Here is a 25,549-nt window from a genome sequence, read left to right as displayed (position 1 = left end):
CAGGCCGGTCGGCGCGGCGACGGTGCCGGCGCCCGGGAGGGGGGAGCATCCCTCCCGCCTGCAGCCGGGGCGCCGGACCGGCCCCGGGCCGCGGTGGGGGGGTGGGGTGACCCCCGGCTCCCAAACCGCTCCCCCCGAGGAAGCAGTTCGAGAGTCGGCGGCAAAACGGCTCCTGAAAGCCGTGCTGTGTACCCACGTGGCACTGAATACAATCTGGGAGAAATGCCGGACTCGGGCAGAGCTTCCCAGAAGTCAGCCCTCCATTTTGGTAGGTAGGTGGCATCGCCACAGCCCCAGCTGTCAGAAATTGCCTTAGAGGTGAAATTGCTCCCAGCCTTCCTTCCCACCAAAGATGGTGCCCAGAGGTGCGCGCTGAGCTCGGCTGCCCAGGCGAGGCTGCGAGGCGCGAGTGACCTCCATCACATCTTCGGTGTGCCCGGGATGAACAAACGGCTCCACGCTTTGCTTGATGTTTGCCACATGCTTTACAGACCACTTCATGATAGTTTACTTCGTCTAGAAGTTACAGACTGAGGAAAGAGAAACAATTTTGTTTAGAAGTCGCTTGTAAATTATGTGAGAATACCTGCATTAATGTATGCCAACATTCTAGTTCTAAAACTCAGGTAAAATAATCTCAAATGGTACATTCAAGCATCTTCTTAGTAAAAGACTTAATACCCTTAAAGAACATATGAATTTCTGATTTAAAGAAAGCAAAATTGAGTCACACTTGTGCAAAGCCACATGTTTTACCCTAGGGATACCATGAATGAAAGTAGATGCAGGAATGTTAAGCAAAACCTCTTTCACTTTGAAATGTACAGATTGTGTACAGGCTTATGGCAGAGCGACTAATGTATTACTTGACCTATTTTTTTTAAGCCAATGAAAGATTTAGGTTAACTTCATCATCATGTGTTTTTAACCACTTTCTTCCAGAAACGCAGCAGCATTTTCTAAAGCTACTGCGTGTCACAGCATCTGCACAACAGTCTTTTTTTTTTTTTTTTGAAAGCGTCTTTTAATAAAGCCTGATCACACTTCCATTAAAACAGTAAGTTTTGCTCTTCATTTCCATAGTAGGCTCATTAGCAAATCCTGATTGTAAAGAAATTAGCTTTAATTTTTTTATTTCACAAAGAATATCTAAAAAAATTTTCAATTCTAAGCAGCTGAATTATCTAGGGAAAAGGAAATTTTCTCATTACTGCAGCAATTTAGCTGCCATTTCAATCAAGAGTGTCTGTAGTAGAGACCTCTTTCATTCTTAACCTTAGGGAACATATTGCATAAACAAGAGACCTACAAAATGAGGAATCTTGGACAAGCAACAGAAAAAATGTGCATGTGGAGTGTTCGTTAAAATGATTGTTGTTAGGTAACACAGTTGCCTGAAGATGCAAGTTTCGATATGATGTAATCAACTGACACTGTATTAAATAATACAATGTATTAATTTAGCAGGTTATTTCCAATACTTAATATTCATATCACACTGAATTGTGCCGTTTGCTCATATTTACTTAAAGTATGAGAATTCAAACAATGTACAAAATAAATACCATATACAAGTAAAGAAAAAATTCCAGCACACAGTGAAATCAGTCTCTCAAAAAGTATGATAGTACTGCTGTGTATTTGTTGGTTCTTCCCATGCAGCCTTCAACCAAACCTAAACACACACTCACTCTCCAAGCATAAAAGATGAGCATCTCTTGATGTACCTACCTATCTACCATCTGTGGGTGGTGTCTATACCTTCACTTTCTTACAGATGTTGCAAAAGGGGACTTTTTTTCAAATTTTCGGGTTTTTTTTCGAGGGGAATTCATCGCTATAAGATGCCTGTAAATGGAAGGCCAATTATGACAGGGAAACATAAACTACCTTTGGATTGGTCTTGGAAGATAAAAAAAGGTTTATAGAGGTTATATTAGAACTCAGTCCCAGAATTGCAAGCACTTAGTGGAGAGCTGTTGGTACCATACTTTGCTAATATTAGTGAACCACTTCTTTTTACACTTACAAAAATATATAATGCACGTGCGCGCACACACCCCCCCCTCTTTGCAATTGCTAACTGGAAATCTCAAGACAGAAGGGTATGTTTTTGACCTAGTAGGAATTCTGTCAAAATATAATTGTGACTTTGACATTTTTGAAGTACAAAATTAATCTATGTGATCTTCACAAAAATGGTTACATAAATTGTTGACGTACCCTCAACTTTGATCGCTTTGATGATTACAATAATGCATTTAAAAATTATGAACAAAGGTACAGTTACAGTAACAAATATCATCTTTATCTTGCTGAAGTAAAACACATAGGGTTGTGCCGTGTGGTAACAAGATACTTACTATTTTCAAAAAGAAAATTAAAATATAACATGATTCCCAAACATGTTTACGCTAATGCTAGTCTATTTTTAAATCACATAAAGTGCTTTGAAGAGCTTGGGAGAACTACAGTTGCTCTTATTTTGATTTTCCTTTAAGGCTATCTCAGCCTCTCAAAAAACTAACAGCTCTGAAACTACCTTTTTCAATCAAAATAATTAAGGCATTGCTTTATGTCATCCAATCACAATATGAAAGGCTTAGGATGTGGTCGAGAAGCTAGCTAGCTTTACAGAAATTCATTTCCAGACTAAATCTCCCTCTAAAATAGTTTGTCAGCCTTACGTAGACAAATAATGAAATTCCATCCTTGACTCAGCCTAGTTCAATTCATGTAATATGTCAGATTACCCACTATTTCGAAGGTGCCTTCACAGAGGATTAAATCACCTAGTATTCCAGAACTTATGTAGGCACACAAACTATATTTAAAAAAACCTCATTATGATTCTTATTTATTCAATAATCACCTTCAAAGAAGGTTTGCCTTAATAAATTATAATTGCGTAACAGTGTTCAGCCATAAATCTGAACTAGTCAGGTGGAAAAATCTGCCTTTCTTCTGGAGTACTATCTAGGACTAACTGAAATCAATGGGAACCCTACGAGTGTCATCAGAAGAAAAACTGGTCCAGGGCAAGGGTTTCTGCAGCATGTACCATAGTGCACATCCTGTTCTGTTCATGACAGCACCAAGTCTGCAGCTGTTGGAGGTGGAGTTAAATTACACAAAAACATGTAAAGGGAAGAATAATGTACTCTTTATGTAACCAAAAGATATCAAGAGTACATACCGCTTGTTACTTTATCTATTAACATTTAAAATGATAAAGGTATTTGTATGCATACGTAACTCATATCATTCCCTACTGGAGTAGTTTTCTGCTGCTTCTTTTTTTATTACACAGTTGACTTATATTTTTACAAGTACTTCGAAGTAGGTCATCTGAGAGAAATGTAACGCCTCAAGTTCTTTTCTTCTTTTTTTTCTGCATTATTTAAAAGTCAACTTCAGATTGTGACTATTTGATCTAAGAGTAATAAGCAAAGGACCAGATGCTAGAGTCTTTTCAATTACAAAAACATTTAAAGACAGCTGTACCATTAAACTCTCATGGAGAAATCATATGCTTGCAGCATCTGGTGAGGTTTGGCCATGCCTCCAGTGCTCTGTATCTGTTCTGAGGCATAAGCTAGGGTGAGGCTTACTTTCCCATATGCATTTTTGACCACGGACAGGAACTAACACTTTGGGTCTTATATTTGGTGGCAGGAAACAAACACTACTTTCAGCCCCTGTAACACCTTTTCATGGAGGAAACAAAGGGGTGTATGCTAAGTTGATATGACTACTTTACATTAATTATTAATGTTTTACCAGAATAAAGTACTGGTGTTTTTAGCCAGAAGAACACATCCTGTACTTGTGAATTTTCTGCAATTTCATCCCACTCGCACAAACAATCATGAAAAATACACTTCTGAGAACGTTGCCCTGATAAGTCATGTTCTTGATACTGTGAAGGCATGTACAGGAAATAACCAGCCTGGTGTCACCACTTCCAAACTGACATACAAAAGTCCCAGTAGAGCAGGTATAACACCATGAAAACACCATTACTACTTGTGGGTTGACAGCAATGCAAAGATATTTATATGCATGTAGCTGAAACTGTTCAGAACACGCATTTTCCTTTCAGACTTAATATTTTTTTCTTTTCTTTGACAAAGATGTTCCCCATGTCAGCAATAACAGATTGAAAAAGGACTGAAGAATCATGCCCTCTCTCACACTCTGCATTCAGAAGTTACTCTCAGTAACAATATTGTTTCACAGCCCCATTTTTCTGGCTAGCTATCATGAAATCTGGATAACCCTTTGTCATGGTTCTCATGATGACACAAGCCATGTTGTTGAAACAGTATGTTCTAAAATAAAATGAACAGTACGTACAAATTATACATACAACAATCTGGCAGTCAGTACCACACTGCAAGTAAATAAAGTTCTGAAAAGGACCATTAGGAAGCAGCTAAAAAATGAAGCTGAAGTGTTTGCTGATCAAAATAATACAGGTACTGGGCAAATGTTTTAACAATATAACAACAACAACAACTTTAATTACATATTAAAACTGTAGTAATATTCTTTAGTACAAATTATTTTAAATGCTCTGACTCAAGTAAATGAAACTGCTGTGTTAAGCTAAACTGTGTATCTCATGTATTTTTATTAAACATATTTACCTCCCCACATAGAGAACCTTTGATGGAAAAACCAGTTATATAAAATACAAGTTATTTTAATATATTTAAGCTATGGTTCTACCAATCCACTAACTTGGAACATCTACTTGAGTTACATTAAGTCAAAGTTTCTCTTTTTCTTTTTCTCCTTTATAAGAAAAATAATGCTTTTTTTTTTTTAAAAAAAACAAATAAAAGGAAAATGGGCAAGTCCTGTTTTATTTTATCTGATTTCAATTACACTAGAGTGTAAAGTAAATATCAAATTTCTAATATGGCAGAGGATACTTTATTTTAGCCAGCTCAGTCCTTATACCTCAGAAGAATAGATGTTTTACTGATGAACTTATACGATATCAGTGTTTTAAATGCAAAAATAGCATCTTATTTTCCATTTGTCTGCAATGTTTTTTTTTTTCCCCAAGTTGCTGATTTTTTTGTTTCCTTTTTTCATGTGAGAGTTGGAGGGAGAAGTGAAGGCAAGAGATTGGCTCAGAAGATTGCTGGAATTCAAAAGTAATTGTAGTAAAGTAATAAAAAACCTTTATGATTTTCTTGTTTTATAATGAAAAGAAATAATATATTATTTTGGAAAAACCTACACTTAACAATTTTCACAAATGCCTAAAAACATAATGGAAAGAGAAAGAACATGGACTACCACCCAACATTTTCTAACATCACTCATGAAAGCCCTCAGAACAGTAACAATGAAGAAATTCTGAAAAAAATCTGTCTTCTTTGGCTAGGTACCTGTGGTGACTGTTTGGAAAACAGGGTCATAGTTCTGCAGATTAAATATTCTCAGAAAATTGGCACTTACCTACCTAACATCACAGATTTAGTCATAAGTGGTTACTGCTTCTGTTTACCTACAGATGTCTAATGGGAAAATCCATTTAAATTGTGTATCAAAAAACTTAAGGAACTCAAATGACTGCGACATATAAGCTTAGATAAATTTCTGCTTGATTCTGTTTTACATGATTAGTTTATCAGATATTAGCTTTATAACAGATCCAACTATCTATCTTTGCATATTTTTATTAGCATACAAATATCTAGGTTTTATTAGGAGACATTAACTTCACTAAATGTTAAATATCTAAATGTTGATCATCATACCAGTATTTTACACATGACATAAAGCTGGCAGAGGCACAGGAGTGATTCAACTCACCGTAAACCAGACAGCAACAGTTATGTTCATGCAAGTTACATCCCCTCGTAGAGCTGGGAAATTTCTCTTGCCATTTTTTGCATATATTTTAGAGAACTGCCTAGCCAAAATTGCTCTTCCTTTGAAAACCGAGGACTAAGAACTGGGGGTACTTCCATATATAAATAGCAGATACTAATAACCTGTTTCAATATATATAATTCTAATTTTGAAATATTGCATCGCTTTTTTTCTTCTCTGATATATAATTTTTTTTTAAATGAAAATATTTTCTATGGAGAAGAAAATTCATTCTGAGTTTTCATGACTTAACACAGAGAATCTCTGGGTTATGTCCTTCATTTGAACAACATCCATTCTGCTACATTACAATGGCTGAAACAACTTTTTAAAAGTAAAAGCTTAAGTGGAGAAAAATAATTCTATTTTGTGAATAGTTTGAAAGTTTTGTTTCATGTTTATTGGACTGAGAAGCAACATATTAAGTCCTCCAATATTATTACAATTATTCCCACTGTATAATTCATTTGGGAATCCAGGACCTTAATGTTGTTGTCTTGCTAAAATACTTCAAGAAGCCTGAACTTGGAAGCCCCTCTTACATAGAGAGGAGAAGTTTGTACTCCTCGGGATTCCTGCTTCTTGCTTCCTCTCCCATCTGAGGGATCAGATGGTCAAGCAGCAGGAAAAAGAAATGTTTCAAATGTTTTCATGTTGAATTTTGTTTAACCTTATGCTGTGCCTACTTTTTTGTTTTGTTATTTTCTTTAAGCACAATACTCTCATCTCATAAAAAATATAAATGGATCCATGTTTTTCTGACAAACTATTTAAAATTACTCCATTCCCTAAAATCCCTTCTTTAATGTAAATGGTATTGAAATTCTTAATACATGAGTTCTTTAACACTATTTCTCGCATGACTCCTTATAAATACTTTCTAAAATACGTTACATTTTATCCCTAATAACTTTTAAATATTTTACTGTCAAGGAGCATTGTCTACTAGCAGAAATGTACACAAAGGGTTACTTGAATAAATGTATTTGAAAAAAAAATGTCTGTGTGGTTTGTGTAGAGCAGATTTAAATTCTTGGAAAGGTGATCACTATTCCCAATTATTTAACAAATAATCAATTAGCAGTTAAATTTGCCAGGTTGACACAATATATATTAGTTAAATTCATAACTATTTCTTCACCTTTCCCAAGCCACTTTAGGTACCAGTTATTTGTAATTTTCTACTCATGCTATCTGATTGATGTTGCTCATCTGTATGCTTAAAGAAAGCTAATAAATGAAGCAACAATTGAGATGAATTCTTGGCTTTTTGAAAGAAATTATTTCATGTGTTTCCCAGAGTTATTCCTTCAATTGTAAATTGATTTTGTTCATTTTCTTTCTAGAAAGAAAATGGAAAGGCAGAAACAATTTTTTGTGTTATGACTCTCACCATTGTCTATAGAAATTCTCTTTCCCAGGATCAGGGATCTACTGTGATTCCAGTAATAATCTGTACTTGCATTTATGAGTAAACACAGTGTAATTCATGACATGAAGACATGTAATTCTGTTTTCTATGACTCATCACGTTTTTTCCAGCTCCCACCTTCACATCCAAAAAAAAAAAAAAAAAATTAAATTGTGGCTAAATTGCATGGTCCAAAGCATGCAAAAGAGGAGGGTCTTCAACCTTTCCTCCTATTGCACAGCTATTCCTTTCTTTCCCCTGCCTCTTCAATAGAAGTTGAATTATCAGTGAACATTTTCCGATCCTGCTGGAATGCTTCTGGTAGAAAGAAAATCTGACAACCAGAAGATAAAAATTAACCTGCTGAATCTTTTCTCAAATTCTTAAAAATTGATAAATATCATATATGCAGAATGTTTCACCCAATTATTATGATTAATTATTTTTCTTGTCTCTTCTGGAGTTAAATGAAAAATAGTAACAATAAGCATTATTTAGTTGCTGGAATCCAAAAGAAAGCAACAGGTGCATACCATGCAAAAATTCTGCAAAAAAAAAAAAAAAAAAGCTATGTTGATACACAACATAAAGCATAAAATCCCTCCTTGAATTACTATCTTGTTTTACATCCCCACAATCCAGCATCACCAAAATACATAAATGATTTGCCATTGGCTTCAGTGAGTATAGAATCAAATTCTATATTTTGGGTAGGTTTTTTACTATTCAAAATTTTCAGCAAGACAGCAATGAGACGTAACCTTCTCCTAAAGACAGGTTCTCATTCTCCAGCTACTCTCATTTTGCTAGATCTTAATGTTCTTCTTGAATGCCTGAGGGACTTTATCTTCCTGTTTGGCACAGTTCTAAATTGGCTTAAATCATATTTATCCAACAGTTACCTGCATTATATTTTCAAGGGTAATTTGTGTCCTTCTCCTAGAGCATTTATTTCTTGTGCTCTGTAGGGTTCCATTTTGGCCCCATTCTTACTCAGCAATCCAAAGCTGCCTGTGTGCAGGGTTGTTCATTGGCATGATGCTGGGTTTTCATTTCTATGCCGACAAGACACAGATCTATTTGTCAACCAAACCAGCAATTTCAGACTATGCTATTACCATATTGACAAGCTGGTGACTATAAAAGCCTCTACGAGCATCAATTTTCTTCAGTTAAAATCAGACATAGCTGAGTTGTTCATGTCTGGCTCTTGCCATCAACCCAAACCCACTTGAACTTCTAACCCATCTTTAAAATTCAACCCAGGTTCATTGGTTAAAAACCTTATGTGGTTTTTGATTGCAAGGTCTTCCTTCAGTATTGCAGTCAAAAGATTAAGGTTTCCTACTATTAGTTGACATAAATGTGTTTTGCTTATTGCTCATTCATGCTTTTATATTCCCTAGACTAGATTATTTTAATGCCCAGCTTGTTCATCCACTGATGAGACCAATTATCAAATTTCAACTTGTATATCAAGTTCTGTTTCCAGGGCAAAATGTATTGTACAGACTAATGCATGTTTCATACCTGCTTTTCTTTGTGGTGGCTACTAACACACCACAAAAATCTCTTTGAGTTATTACTGTTCTTGCCCTACCAAGTTCTCCATGAACTTTGACGTATTACTAAGAGATACTCGTCAGGGGACTGATCCTACCAAGTTAAGTTAATGGAAGCTTTATCAATGACTTCAGAAAAAATGAGCTGTAGACCCACATAGCCTCTACTCATGTTCTTAAAGTTACTGCATGAACACTGGGTGATGGCTTTCTGCTTGTGTCCTATATATTTTTCATAAAGAGCTGGTGTACCCCAACTGGCAGATTCAGAAGCCCTTTTCAGGTCTGTAATCCAGGCGCTTGTACGCTATGGCTGTACCCTACATATTGAAATGAAACTAGGTATACCTGCTATTTCCTTGCAAACTCTGGTTTTCTTCTGAAGGAAACCCTCATGTGCAATTGCCCTTCTGTCAAATTGATCACAGGACTAGGACTGACAGAGGCAGTCTGGGCTGCTGTACCTGGCAATGGTCTGAGTATGCCACAGACTGCACAAGATTTGCATTGTTTTCTGAGTTCTGGCTTGTGAAGGTGTTTTGTCTGTCAGCTGCCATGGCTTAAGGATCTGTTTAATTTTATTTTGGTCCTTGTAGCCATCTGTAAGAGTTTGGACTAAGCATTCTTTACTATTAACTAATGAATAAATAAGTAAAAAAGAAGCAACCTGGGGCAAACAAACCACAGCAGCCTGTTTTTTCAGGCAACCTTATTCAAACAAGTACTTAATTCTTGGGTGGTGCTACTGAAGTCTCTGAAAATTCTCCATAACAAAACATACTATAACCTAAGTCAGAAGCAGTAGCATGACAGTCACTAGCCCACCTTACTGGCCTTCCTGATAGCATGCATTTCTGCTGGAGAGTTGATTACTGATTCTTGTGGTCACTCAGGTTTGCACACTCAAGTGTGACTGTGCTAATGTGAGGAGGGATCTAGCTTTACACGATCAGAGAATCACAAAATCAACTAGGTTGGAAAGGACCTTGAAGATCATCTAGCCCAACCGTTAACCTAACACTGACAGTTCCCAACTACACCATATCCTCAGCGCTATGTCAACTACTCTTAAACCCCTCCAGGGATGGGGACTCCACCACCTCCCTGGGCAGCCCATTCCAACACCCAACAACCCCTTCTGGAAAGAAATACTGACATCTAGTCTAAACCTTCCCTGGCACAACTTGAGGACATTACCTCTTGTCCTATTGCTTATTACTTGGTTAAAGAGACTCATCCCCAACTCTCTGCAACCTCTTTTCAGATAGTTGTAGAGGGCAATGGATTTGAGGACTAATATGTTCTCTTATTTATGTCCAATATGTTCTTATCAGTAAAAAAAAAAAAAAAAGAGTTTTGTCCCCAGGATTTTGCTTTTAATAATGTTATTAGAACCTTTCCCAAAGCACAGAAATTAGAGGTTAAGTAATGGGGAAAGGGAGGATTTATGCATACCTAGCCACTGACAATGAAGGTAATTTCAGAACAGACTGCAAAACTTGCTTGTTTATAGAAAGTCCTTACAAAAGCAAGAGTTTCTGCACAAAGGAGTGCTGCTGTTAAAAAAAAAAAAGACCAGTTGAAGAACCCCTAAAGTTGTAGCTAAGAATATGGTCCTACAGGGATTATACTGAAGATTAAAATACTTTGGCTCTAGTGACTGCTGTAATGAGAATACAGATAGAGATAAACTGACAGAGCTGAAAAGTATTTAATTTAGATGACAGCCTACAAAAATTAATGTGAAAATGAGAATTGCTCAGTGGTAATAGATTGAGGGTACCAGATTCATTTTTTAAGTGTTAACCTTTACATGACAGTGTGATACTGTAATTAAAATGGCAACATTCTTTGTTTGGGGAATTTATTTTACATTTCTAATTGCTTTGTACTTCCTAGGTTAGAAATATTTTCAAGCAATTTCTGACTGACAGAAGTCAAGGATTTTTCACATCGATACAATGGAATGAGTGAGCTTCATTGTACAACAAGATTAAGCAGTTACTTGTTTTAATTGTTGTGATTAAACTGTTCTTGAATATTAATACTTGGTCTGATCCATGTTGAATATGAACATGGAAATTCAATGAATTTCTTTCTAGCAACCCGATCCTTAAGAACTTGCCCCAAACTTTGAGCTGCTTTGATGTTCAAAGGCTTTGGCTTTGATCAGAAACTAGAAGAAAAAGAATGGGGACCTCTTCACAATATTTTTACCTTTGAAGTCTCAGGTTAAAAGTACTATTAATGTTTGCTTAAACAAGCGAGAGAATGAAGGATAAGATCATCAATTATAATAGCAGACAAATGACAAATGTTTTGCATGAAGTACATTTCCTTGTCAGGAGAGAAAACGTTCTTCTACAGATTTCTGGCAATTTGTAGAGAGTCAATTATAGGGAATAAAGAGATCTATCATTCTATTTTGGTTTTAACCAATTAAGTGGGAATAAAGAATTCATTTGGAATTTTTCCCTTTGTTTTCCTCTACATTTCATACTAGTGGTAGCAAACATGCACATTATCCAACTGTCAACAAATCCCCTAAACTCAAGCCTGGAACAGTACATCCCACATGTCCCCCATGAAAGTCTTTCATGAAAGCTCCCCTGTCATTCAAGATCATACTATTCCCTCCTCTATTTATTTGTAAGTGTCACTCAGCTCCACTCCACCAGCTTGGAAAAACGTCAAGAACTTTTATCTTCAGAGTCAGTTGCCAGTTCTGTTTAGTGAACAAGCCAGCAGGGACCTCTGGTGCCATCAATGCAGCTCAGTCAGTGCCCCTCTCTTTAGGGATGGAATATATCATTATCCCGATGGCTGGACAGAAGAAAGACGCATTTTTAGAATAGTTCTCAGGGAACAGTTACTGGAAATCTCCTCCCTTGAGACAGTCTATTGGCAACAAGTTTTGCTGCTGTGACATGAGGTATTGCATCAAGGCCCAATCCTGTCACTAATAAAGTTAGTGGGAAACGTGCCATTCTTTTCAAGTGAAGTCAACAGGATTAGTGTAGCAAATAAGAGCTAAAAAATATACCTTGCGTGTACAAATGCAAATGGAAAGTCATGTCACAAGTGAGAATGTCATTTTATCTCTGTTTTCAGAATCTGGCTTTGTTTCAAATCAGAATAAACCCCTTCCCCAAGTTTAAAATTTACACTAAAGAAAATGGAAATTTTATTTTCATATTACAACATTTCCATTTTTTATATTGGATGTTTATTTAAATTTGCATCCAAAAGAAAAATCAAGAACAGACTGTTTCATTGTTGGGGTTTTTTTCCTCTTAAAAAACTCCACTTTTTTTAGTTTCCTCTAAAACAAGGCACAGACATTTTAGAGATTTTAATTTTTAACTAAACTATTTTTCTGATAGAAAACAGCTTCTTTTAAACTTTTCCTTAACCGGTTCTAGAAGGCTCTTTTAATTACCAGTGGACATGTTACACAGATGTGATAGAAAAGATTACTTAACCTGTTCAGCCTGAATGGAGAATTTCTGTTCATGTCAGCTGTCAGATCCACAGGCTCTTAACTGCACTAACAGGTAACAGCGCCACTCTCTTGGCAAGTGAACTCTTCCTATACAGAAACAACATGGTGCTGTGATTTTTTTTTATATAAGTGTTGGTTCATTTTTTCCATAGGATATTACAATACTTGGCAATACTGGGTTTAATTCCACTTAAAATGACAGAACTGAATTGTCATCATTTTTAATGGGTAAAATCTATGCAGTTCGTCAGAGGTGCTGTAAAATCTAATCAGAAATTAAGACTGTAAAATTAATAGGCCTATATTCTATATAATACTGTTTTATAAATCTGGAACTGTAGCAGATTTGGAGCTTCCCATACGTACAATTAAGCAGTGGTAGAATCTTCCATTTAGACAAATAACCCATGAAATAACTGGTACACCATGCTAAAAAGTTAGTGGCTCTGTTTTACTTTGAGTAGTAAGGTACCAAATCCATTAATTCGATGCCTGGGCTTTCATTTCAGTGCATTTCTGTACTGCAGCTATAAGCCATGGGATAAATTCCCCCTCCTTTATTTTTATGCAGTAAAGGTTAAGGATGGCTATAAGACACTAGTTTTGACCATGCAGCCTTTGTGTGCAGATATCCAGGTGACAGGAGGCAGTGCTAACCCATCCCCTTTATTCAGAGAGGAATAACAGGGACAAAATGGACAGGAAAGGCATGAGGCAAGCTAAGGAAGGAGATAGTGCACAACCTTTCCTTAGCAGCATCACTGAGAAAAAGGGGAGCACAGCCAGCGGCTTCCCTGCACTGCCTTGCTCGGGGTGGGAAGGAAGGTGGGTGATGGGTGTCAGCATGTCCTCCCTCCCAGGGCTTTGCCCACAAATGCACATGGGCACGGAGCCACAGAGCCCAGGCCAAAGTCTCCCATGCCCAGAAAGTGATATAGGAAAATCCCAAGCAGGGCTCAGGATTTTTCTCCATGTCACAGCAGAAGGGGGGGTGAAGAGGTGCACTCATTGGGTGCCCCCCACCCCCAGCAGAAGTGGGCAATCTGGCTGAACATATGTAATGTTATGTAACAACATAGGAGCAGCTGCTGTTGACGGTGAACGGTGGCAGTAAGCAGATAGCTAACCTTACTTCCCTGTGCTGAAATGATTCACTTCTAATGGTAATTTGCACCATTTTAACTCCGAGTACCTCCCACATAATGATTATACAGTGTTACTATAAAACCTCAGGGTTCATCTGCAGAAACATTTCTTATGCTGAAGTTCTCTATGGAGACATACTTATAAAAATTGGTACGAGGGAAAGATTAAATAGATAAGAGCATAAAAACAGATTATAGAATAAATACAGTCTTGTAGATGAGTTCATCTGGGAGGCAGGAGCTTACACTCCTGATTCTCCTCCCGATTTCTGTAATACTGGACAAATTGCTTTGTCTCTGCACCTCAGTTTCCCAGATTTGAAAGTAGGGTAATGCCTTTTTCAGCTCTTTCTCTGCCTTATCTAAGCATGCTGTAATACAGCAGGAATACTTCTATTAGAGACATTAGCACTCTGTCTAGCCTATGGGGTCTGGATCTCAGTTTAGTCTTTAACTTGGAACAAATAATTATTAACATATAAACATGTTTCCTTTTGCTTTTGGTTTATATTCTGTCTTCTTGTCGATCCTGCTATTCATTGCATCTTTATCTCCATCCCAAAAAGAACAGTGTTTGCCAAGAGCAAAAGAGCAAAATCAGTAGAGAAGTAATTTTTATCTTTTTTTCAACAACCTGATAGAGAATGCAGCACTGTGAAAAATATTTTTTTTTAATCTCGTTTTTAAAAAAATATTTAGTAATATTTCTTTATATTAATAAAGCCATTCACTGAAATAATCTTGCCTTACACCATTAGTGCAAGGCAATGCAAAACAAAGGGAAAACTTTTGAAAAAGCACTTAAAAGAATAAATCTGTAACAAGGAATACACTTGCCCTCTATCATAACTGCACATTTAAGAGGCCTCTGCTTTAACAGCGACAATTCAGAGCATCAGTGCTTGGCTAAATGCTGCCATCCTGTAGCTACTATTATAGAAAATGTAGTTGTACAACTTTCAAAAAGTGAGCAATTTTCTGAAGTTGTGTAACATTGTTTATGAATTTAAACCACACAATTAATATATTGTTCACAGACATGTATAATGGACTTTTTGTATTGAATAATGGTTTAAGAAAAAAATCTAACTCATTTTGGAGCTATAATGATTGATTTATGAGGTAGAATTAAAAGTGCTAAGTATGTATTGGCTACTCACCAGCTAAGTGGATGGAGGCAGTATGAAAAATATCTCTATATAACTAACTGCAATGTATTAATATCAAGGAATCAAAGAACTTATTTAAAGCAAAGCAAGAGAATTAACCTAGAAGTAAATGGTGAAGATTTAAGAAAGGCAATTGACTATCAAGGGAAACTAGGCAAGAATTTGATGTTCTTGCTTATAAAAATCTTCTCTGATGTAAGGTAATGAAAGCTTTATTCTTTCAAATTTTAAAACAGCTGGATCGAACAATATCAAATTAAAAGACAGCACTCCAGTAACACCTCATTAATATCTTGCTTTTTAAGTAATGGTGGGACTTTAAATGAAATGCTACCCAATATGAATAATGGAAACTACCTGCCTCTAATGAAGAAGGGACCTCTGTGGTACCAAGGGATCTGACTTCTTGGTACTTACCAAGAAGTACTGGAAGTACTTTCCATTTTTAATTCATTTGGAAAAAAAAAAAACGGATGTCATTACACATGGTCAATGTCACATGAGTTCACAGGCAGTTCCATTAAAGAGCTTTACACTAAGTAAAAATTCTCAGTTTAGATAAAAGCTATGCACTACTGTTCTGCTGTAGCTTTTTATACTAAAAATTTTTAACCGAACAACAAATTGAAGAAGTCCCTTGTTTTATTTCACCAGATTTCTTTCTCTGAAATGATAGTTTAATAAAAGCATGTAAAATCATATTAATGTACAAGACTGATTTGGAAAAAATGCACCAAAGCAACATACTACACTTTCTTCTTCACTTGTACTAAGCAAAGGAGAGTCTCAGTTCACCATTAGCTTAATCCCACAAACATCCCACTATCCCTTATTTGAGCTAGTCTGCTTCAGGAAAAAAAAAAAGTATTTTCATGAAAATTACTCTAGTAAAGGACAGTTCCTCTTGTTAAAGGGCAGCAGGAGATGGGTTTAGCAAGCATGTTTGTGTAATTTACTAAAAAAGTTAATCTAAGTGTCTCCATATTGATCATAGAATCACCAGATGGTTTGGACTGGAAGGGACCTTAAAGACCATCTAGTTCCACCCCCCTGCCATGGGCAGGGACACCTTCCACTAGCCCAGGTTGCTCAAAGCCCCGTCCAACCTGGACTCGAACACTGCCAGGGAGGGGGCAGCCACAGCTGCTCTGGGAAACCTGTGCCTTCCTTATATCTAATCTAAATCTACGCTGTTTCAGTTGAAAACTATTACCCCTCATCCTATCACAACACTCCCTGTTAGAGTGTCCTTCCCCATCTTTTCTGTAGCCCCTTTCAGTACTGGAAGGCCACTCTAAGGTCTCCCCAGAGCTTTATCTTCTCCAGGCAGAACAACCCCAACTCTCTCAGCCTGTCCTCACAGAGGAGGTGCTCCAGTCCCCCAGTCATCTTTGTGACCCTCCTCTGGACATACTTGAGCAGGTCCATGTCCTTCTTATGTTGGGGGCCCCAGAGCTGGGCACAGCACTGCAGGTGGGGGGTCTCACAAGAGCAGAGCAGAGGGGGAGTATCACCTCCCTCGACCTTCTGGTCACACTTCTCTCAATGCAGCCTAGGACATGGTTGGCTTTCTGAGCTGCGAGTGTACATTCCTGGCTCATAGTCAGTTTTCCATCCACTACTACCCCAAGTCCTTCTCCTCAGGACTGCTCTCAATTTGTCCTTCACCCAGCCTGTATTTGTGCTTGGGATTGCCCTGGCCCATGTACAGGACCTTGCACTTTGCCTTGTTGAATTTCATGAGTTTTACATGGGCTCATCTCTCAACCCTGTCAAGGTCCCTCTGGTTGGCATCCCTTCCCTCCAGCATGTCAACCACACCACACATCTTGGTGTCACATGATTATATTATCCCCAGAGAAAAAATGGCCATTAAGCACAATATGATAACTAATGGAAAGGAGAAGCTCACATTTAGCAATCTGGCAAAATACTAATACAAGACCAGGTTACAAATAAATAGCTGCAGTTGTCATTAAAAAAAAAAAAAAAAAAACAACAAAAAACCTAAAACCTAAACACATCTGCTAGATTTCATTGTTATTGAATAAATTAGAGCATAGTCTACTACAGATGACCTGGTGGCCTTCTAAGATTACAGACCAGAGCATGGTCTTATTCAGCCCAAAGGTTAGGGCCAGTGTCCAGAGCTGGGAAAGGAGCCAAATGTTCATGGCCAAAAATCAGGAATCAGAAAGTCAAACCAAGGGTCAGCAACCAGAGATAGGAATAAGCATCTGCCCAGGAGTTATGAACTGAAATCAGAAACCCACAAGGAGAAATTACAATCGCAGGGCACAATGCAGAGGTGGCTCTGAAAATGTGCAGTACAATGTGCAAAAGGATGCTCTGGCATTCTGCCTTGGAGACCTGCTTCTGAATCACTGGCTGACATGCTCTGGCTAACCCCTTAAAAATGGGTCCAAACTGCAGAGAATCTGATTTACTACTACAGAATAATGTTTTATTCCAGATTAGCAATACAGAGGATAATGTGAAGGTAAGGCAGTTTGTGTATCTGTGTGAAAGGTACGCGCAGTATACATTTGCTTTCGTCATGCTGCAAATGGGACAGCCATCTACCAGCCCAGTGCTGGTAGATACACACACGGTCTGCACTGGCTGACAGGCACAGTTGCTAGAGACAGGATTCCTCCTAGTCTCTCACAAACCCAACAGCCAGCTATAGTAAACGAACTCTTGCAGAGGGTGAGTGCATATAAAAATACCCATCTCTGCATCACAATTGCAATTCATCTTACAACAGATTCTGGGTTAAACATGTTCTTCTTCGATGCCTGTGATTTTGAGAAGAGGTACTGAGGACCTGAAAGTGATGGTGAAAAGCTTAAAAACCTCTTGGCATAAGAAAGATTATTATACACATACCTTACACATATCTACAAGAATATCCAAATGAGTAGTAAAACAAGTGCTAATAGAAGACTATCTTGTTGCATCAAGACAACTGCAGCTGCAGAAAATTTTTCCATGAAAAATATAGTGAATAAGTACCATAAGCCCTGTACCATACCAAACTGTCTGGGTGTTGAGAGAGATGGAAACTCTTTTCTCAGAATCATACCTGTTAAAATAGATTAATAGAAGTCTACCATTTCTGCTGCTGCTGACCCAGCAAGTTCCAGAGGCATTACATCCACATACCACTTTTAAATTGGGTACTAACATGCAATTTCTGAATCTGTTAAAAGCCAGAATGAGTTAAACAGATCAAAGTTTCACTAGTGTGAATCTTCAGCATTTTGATAAGCCTTTGACCTTCCTAAGGCTTTTTCTTAGTATCACTGCAGAGAGCAGTGCCAAATGGTCAGACTGGACTTCCACCTGTAATTTTGTATGCATGAAGCAGCAGTGGAGGAGGGTTGTATGTAATAGGAACTGACATGAAAAAAATACAGTTCAAAAGATCAAGAATAAATCCAGGCTCTAGGATTTCCCCCTCCAAAGTTTTCTTTACCTTGGACTGATACCTTCCTTCCACCAAGTCAGAGGCCTTTACTCTGCTGGACTACTAGCACAGAAGAGAGCGCAGCTCTCCATCCTCGTACAGTTTGTGCAAGGACTAGAAGTGAAGGCCTTGCATGCTCAGGGACACAGTAACTCCCATGAGTCCTTACAAGTGCAGCTGCCTTAAGAAAAACAGCATATTCTTTGTGGAACAAAATAGATTGGGAATATAAAAGTAGTTTGAAAAGGAAACATGTTTCTAGTGTGTTGGACTGCACCAGCTTCAGAGGTGCTTTGTCTGTTTTTCTAGATTCAGACAGTTAAAGTATGGAAGTGAACTGACTACAGATGAAGAATGAAATCTAAGGCAAGCAAAGAAGGTATTAGCCTGTGACTGGAGTTGGAAGGGTTGGTGTGCAGGAGAACAGGTGGCAGTATAGCTGAAGGATGGCTTTTTTGAGGGCTGACATAATGATCAGCATGAAGGACTGCATGCTGCCTGGGTGCACAGATGGGGCTGAGGGATGCAGTAGCCTGTCACTGCCAGGAGCAACCAGCCCAGCAGCAGAAATACACTGGACTGGCCTGAACCCTTTAGTGCACCATCACAGAATGATAGCATAGTTTGAGTTGGAAGGGACCTTTAAAGGTCATCTACCCCAACCTCCTTGCAATGAGCAAGGACATCTTCAAACAAGATCCCATTGCTCAGAGACCAGTCCAATCTGACCTTGAATGTTTCCAGGTATGGGGCATCTACCACCTCTCTGGGCAACCTGTTCCAGTGTTTCACCACCTTCATTGTAAAAAATGTCCTTCTTATATCTAGTTTAAATCTACACCCTTTTAGTTTAAAACCATTACCTCTTGTCCTATCACAAAAGGTCCCGCTAAAAAAATTTGTCCCCATCTTTCTTATAAGCCCTCTTTAAAGTACTGAAAGGTTGTAGTAAGGTCTCCCTGGAGCCTTCTCCAGGCTGAACAACCCCAACTGTCTCAGTCTTTTTTCCACAGGAGAGGTGTTCCATCCCTCTGGTAATTTTTGATGCCCTCTTTTGCACCTGCTCCAACAGGTCCATGTCTTTCCTGTGCAGAAGACTTCAGATATGGACACAGAACTCCCAGTGGGGTCTCACCAGAGCTGAGTAGAGGGGCAGAATCACCTCCCTCGACCTGCTGGCCACACTTTTTTTATGGAGCCCAGGATACAGTTGGCTTCCTGGGCTGCAAGCACACATTTCTGCCTCATGTCCAGCTTTTCTTCCACTAGTACCCCCAAGACTTTCTTTGCAGGGCAGCTCTCAATCCCTTCATCCTCCAGCCTGTATTGATACAGGGACTTGCTCTGACCCATGTGCAGGACCTTGTACTTGGCCTCGTTGAACCTCATGAGGTTCGCATGGGCCCAATTCTGGAGTTTGTCCAGGTCCCTCTGAAGAGCAACCTGTCCCTCAAGTGTGTCAACAGCACCAATCAGCATAGTGTCACCTGCAAACGTGCTGAGGGTGCACACAATCCCACCATAATGTCATTGATGAAGATATTAAACAGTACTGGTCCCAATACAATCATAGGCCCAGGTTCAAATTCCTTCTTGCCCTGGTTCCTTAGGACTGGTGCCTCACATCCCTTTAAACAGCAAATCTGGTTTGTGCATGGCTGTGGGCCAAGGGCTCTTGTATGCAATACATTAGCATGAGAGTTTGAAGAGTTTGTGTTGGTGAGAAACACAGTTATGGTTTGGTATTTTGGAATCATGACAGACTGTCTCTGCTACTTGGGCATGCAGATCCTGTTGAAAGTGGCAGCCGTGAGGTACATCTCTATGAGAAGAAAGGCGGAATGGGCTATGAGCTTCTCCCTACCCACACATACAGCTCTGCTCAAGCAAGTTTTGAAGGCACCACTTCAGAAGCGTTGCACATCCCCGGACTGGAGTGTTCTCCACTACAGCAGTGTGGCTCCTTACCATAACAGTTCTCATTAAACTAAATCTAGCTTAGGTATATATGTTATCTTAGGCACATAAGAATTTAAATATGAAAATAATGTGCGGTGGGTCAGACCACCAACTTCTTTCTTAGAAAATATCATGTTGAGGATTTTGCTATGACCTCACCCTGTTTTTTTACATGAAAGAAAAATATTGTCTGACTTCCTTCATAGCATATTTTACATCTTATTGACAAATCACTTATGACACTAATTTATTAGCATAAAAATATTACTATACTCAAGACAGCCTGCTTTGATTTACTAGATCAGGGTTTTTCATATGCCAAGGTCCTATCATCTCTGCTTGATCATTAAAAGTCCCTTGGCTTGCTTTTTTTTTTGCACAACAGAAGAGTTTTGTCCTGTTGCCTTGGCTAAAATCCTGAATATCAGAATGGCTTTTGCAGCTCGAAGGAAGATTCACTGAGTTGATGCTCAAGAAATACGGGATGGGTTTTTCAGAACCACCTTAGCTCCTTGCTGCAAAAGTCAATGGCAAAGTAGGGAAAAAAAAAAGGGTACATAAACACAGAAAAGTAAAATCTAATGGCAATTAGAGACAAGATGCTTAAACTGCAACATTGTTTTTATCCTCTTCATGTGAAAACTCTTTCTGCTACATGCAAAAGGAAGGACAGGAATGAAATACCTATATGCCTTTTGCATACAAGTAGTGTTTCAGGGGTTGGTATCTGCTTAGTTTTGTGAAAACAGCAAGACCCCATTATAGAAGCTGGACCCACTGACTGTACAAAGAGGCATCTGCTGAATTCCACAGAGGACAGACATGAAGAAAAGTAGGAATTAAAGTCTTTTTGCCAGTGTCATTTTATTACAAAGATGATGACTGTCTAATTTTGTAAATTGCCATTCCAGGTCTTTTCCTCTCTTCCACAGGTGTGCCCTCCCCCCAGCCAGGTTCCTTTCACTACAGCAGTCATGCACAACTGGAGACTGGCTACTGGTACTAGTCAGAGTAAGCAAGCCCTGCATCACTAATATTCCAGACTACAAGAGTCCATTCAGAAAACATATTAAAGATAGAAAACTGAGACTAAAATTAAAACTTATAATCTATCCCTCACATAAATTGATTTGGTGTTTTGAAAAAGAAATCAAAGTCTTATTGACCTAAAGCTTGTGGCTCAGATGAAATCCATGAAAAATCAATTGACTTATATTTAATTCAAGGATCTTTTTCTGGAAAAAGAAAAAAAAGTCTTAACTTGTAACTGAAGATAACCAATTATTTTATCTTGTCTTCACTTCTTCAGTATGAAGAAATTAAAATCAAACAAACCAAAATAATTATACTATTATTTAAAAATAATTGAATGGGATGTGAATAACAAATTCAGATGCATTTTTAAATCTTTCAGGCATTCTCAGAGATTTTTATATATTTGTTTCAGCAAATGCTCTTTTAGCCATAGCAATAAATTTGAACACCTGTTGACTGTGTACCTACCAGTCTCTCAGCCAGACCAGATTATGCAGTAATATATTTCCAAAGAGTATGGTCTTATTTTGTCTGAAAAGTAAACATGTCATCTGCTTACAAGGAAGCAAGTTCTCTTGTGAACACAGGAAATAAAGGCGTGGAGATGTTACATATTCAGCATAAAAAATAATACAAAGTTTTGAAACATGAATAAATATATCAGAATAGTATATACGTCTAAGTTCAATTTATGTAAACGAGCAAAAGCGGATCAGTGATCATTTAAGTTGCATTAAGGAACAGACCCTACACATGCACACACACACCTTAAGAGCTGTGAGGAGTACACTTGCTGCTTTTTGATCTTCACGCCGCCCACCAGCATGGCTGATAACGTACTGAAATGCCCTAATGTTTTCCCTTCCCTCTCCCTCTCCAACAGATATGAAAGCACAGTATCAACCAGCTGTGTCAAACTCTCATTCGGAAACAAAATCCTTAGTAGGAACTTTGTACACACATATATATATATATATATCTCGGAAAGTCAGCACATCTCATTGTCGCATACGCTGCGCATTAGAAAGCTTATTCTGTCCTAGGATTGCTGAGATGCTTGGCAAGACAGACGGCCAGTCTCTCTGTCTCCCTGATGGCGTCTGCATTGCTGCAGATTTGTCATGTAATTCATTGAGTTGAACTTAGCACATAAATTTTCAGTTATGACTAAAAAGTTAGAAAATTCTCCACAGATTAAAACTACATGTCTGTACTGGTAGTCAAGCAGAGAGCACTTAGGGGAACAAGAGTAGGAGCAAAGGATCATTCCCGGAGTGTGAGAGTGTCTTAAAGAAAGGAAGAATAAGCTAAAAGAAACACTGGCAAGAAATAAATCCTGTGTTAACTCCTGAAGATCCTACGCCCACATATTTTCCAATCAAAATATCATTCAATATTTAAATCACTCCCACCTTAGGTGTCAGGTTAATGAGATTTTTTTGAGAATTGAGATCTCAGTAAACCAAAAGCTTCTACCACAATCTGAACTCTGAATTTAAAACCATCATCTCCACAATAAACCACATCCTTAACTGTGGCAGACCAAAGCCCAGATCCACACAACAGAGGAGATCATGCAGACCCTTCCACAACACAGAAGCAATACAAATCTGTGTTTTCATATGAAATCTCAGACAGAAAGACCAAAAGGAACAAGGTCCTTTCATAATAAAGACTTGAACCTTTCACCAATACTATGTCATCATTAAAAGGCTGTAGGCAAATTTCATTATTTTACTCAGTTTTTCTCTTAGAAAAGCAGACTTTCAATCATTATTTTACCCAGGGTAGGCCGTGCTATAGGACTGAACTACAAAAACCTGAAGTTCTTACAAGTGAAAGATTTAACCTGGATGGAAGGAAAAAAACATTACTGTCTGAACAATATTTTTGAAGAGGTTTGTCAGAGTCCTTACATAGCAAATGTATGTATACCTACAAAAAAAAAAAAATTCATTTTAATTCACTCTTTCCTTCTAATTTTGTAACATGTACCGCTACTTTAAGGTGTACTGGTTTCATTATTAGCAATACCTAAAGTAGCAAGCTACCCAGAGATCTCTTCTGCTTTTACCATTTACGCAGCATACATCTTTGTTTTATCTTAAAAGTTATTTTCAACGTTAAGTAATTATATCACTAAAAGTCTTAGTGCACAGTTTTACTGCATAAATATGGCATCAAGTAATAGATGACAATTTGCTTTACAGAGCATTGTTAGTATCTGTACAAACACCTTCTTACTGATGTAACACAGCCTGCATTAGGAAGAAGCAAGGAGTGGTGGAGTGTTTGCCTTAACTACATCAGCAGACTAAAGCAATAAAACTTTAGCTGCCGACAAGCCTTCTTACTCTACTACTCCAGTGTGAACAAGACTGAATGCAGAAGACATGCAGAAAAGATAAATTCTGAAGTGGAAAGCAAAACCAAACTAATAATCAGAAACAAATAAAAATCCCAGCCCAATGGCAGCTGTGCCAATCCTACTTTGGACAATACTAGTTTTCTTCCAGTATTCCTGCCAAAGGAAATTCCTCTGTATTTTCTTAAGACATGTGAATTTGAATAAGAAGAAAGAGGCTAGATGGAAGGAGGGCTTTTCCGATAGGCTTACCTGAAGTGGTTCAAAAACAGGGTCTGAGGAGATTCACAGGCACAGATTCTTAGTGGAAAGACAGTAGTTTCAAAATAAAAAATCCTGCAAGTCATAACTGTTTTTTTTTTTTTTTTTTTTTTCAGAGCAGGGCAGATAGCAATAGTACTCTCTTCTAAGGGCCTTGGCTCCTTGAATAAACTCTGATTTTTACTTACCTATTAGGTCTCTCTCAATATAAGGATCCCAGTAGATCTGCAGCAAACTAGTACCAGCACAGTCCTGCTCCAGGATCTTGTTCTTGGTTCAGGTAGGCAACAGGTGGGATGATTCTCAAACTATATGCTAAGAAAGAAAATAAGTAATTTTAAACAAAAACAGATACATTCAGACAAACAAACAAAACAAAACAAAACAAAAACGACAAAAGAAAAACCAAGAATTACCTGCAAGTTATTTTCCTGTTTATTCTTGTATTTCTAACTGAAGCCAGGTGACATGGACACAGAAGACTGTAGTGAAAACGAGGGGAGTGGAAGGTAAACGGGAGAGATACAAACACTCACCTATCTATTTCAAGGGAACCAATGACCAGAATAGTTGCTACTTTGTAAACCTGGTCCAAGTTCCTGTTTTGTTTGATTTGGACTATGTACCTGAACTTCAGTCTACCACCGTTGCCCATGAAACATTACTAATCACGGGGATACAGGGAATCTTCTCCTTCCTCCCATTATACCTTCCCCTACAAATATATTATTATTAATATGTGGTCAGTGCCTAGAAAACAGAATTAAAGAAACCCATTCCACACAGTAGGTAATAGCCTGACAGGGTCATCTATTTGGATGAGGCAAGCCAAGGCTCAAATCTGTAGTTACCACCCAGAAGAGCTGTATCATCTGAAGGATTTATATCAGTGCAGCACATGTTTCACACCTGTTAATTTCACCATATTCTCCTCACCTTTTTTATGTTTTCAGTAGCCAACAGTGCTGAGAAGACTAGTAGCAGTAGTCAGAGTTTCTTAGGAAACAAAGATTTCAAGGCCAGATATAATCAGTCCAGCAAAGAGATGCCAGAGATCCATGTGGGTCTTCAGCAGTGGGAGCATCAGAAATTGTTACTCATAGGTGCTGCTGTGTCAGGGATTTGCATCAGTGGAGACCAAATTAACTAACTATGGATATATACTACCAGTGTCACTACTTAGTACAAGTCTCAGTGAGTGCTTGCATGGAGACAGCAAAGAGTAATAGAAAAAAAAAACTGAATACTCCTGAGTTTCCACAGTCCAGGACAGGAATGGAACATCAGAGGTGCAGTTGTGGTTAATTCTCCTTCTCCATATCCTCCCAGGAAAGGCTCAGACATTATAACACATTATTTTGGATCTCTGGACCTTGGCTGCCTTTTTTTTGTTTGTTTGTTTTTTTTTTTTTTTTGTGAGCACTAAGTACCTCATGTGCCCATCTGATCCCTTACAAGCAGTGATCTAGAGTGCTCACTGTAGTGTCTCTGTCAGCTTCTCAAATACATTGCTCAGAAATGGAAAGTTAGTCCAGGGGTAATAACCAAAGTATAGGACTAATTCATCAGAGGAAGGCTCCTCTGGTGTTTGATGGACTCATGAGTGTTTGCAGGAAGGGAAAGAATAATCATATCTAAATACACAAATCTTTTGGTACAAAACTCATGTTTTTGTCTACTACAGTCCTTCCTTGCATTCTGTTTTTGATTGTGCTCTCGATCAAATGTACTGAACCCAGGGAATTAGAAGCTGTGATACAAACTGGGCAGACTGCTGACGTC

The 25,549-nt window shown here is 38.2% G+C and overlaps 1 long non-coding RNA gene across 1 annotated transcript in view; it reads right to left on the bottom strand.

Annotated features, from left to right (window-relative positions):
- Positions 1-22: 22 nt before the first annotated feature.
- LOC113482611 overlaps positions 23-25,549 on the bottom strand; it is a 67,148-nt gene continuing 41,621 nt past the window's right edge. Inside the window, exons 4-6 of the long non-coding RNA XR_003398886.1 lie at positions 24,184-24,249; positions 23,956-24,082; positions 23-530 (exon numbers count right to left, since the gene is read on the bottom strand). This is a non-coding gene — a long non-coding RNA (uncharacterized LOC113482611). The remainder of the gene's footprint in view (positions 531-23,955; positions 24,083-24,183; positions 24,250-25,549) is intronic.

Source organism: Athene cunicularia (assembly GCF_003259725.1).
Source record: "Athene cunicularia isolate RWA chromosome 1 unlocalized genomic scaffold, athCun1 chr1_part1, whole genome shotgun sequence".
NCBI lineage: Eukaryota > Metazoa > Chordata > Aves > Strigiformes > Strigidae > Athene > Athene cunicularia.
Note: the sequence above shows the minus strand (reverse complement) of the source record. Positions and strands in the feature narration are given on the sequence as shown.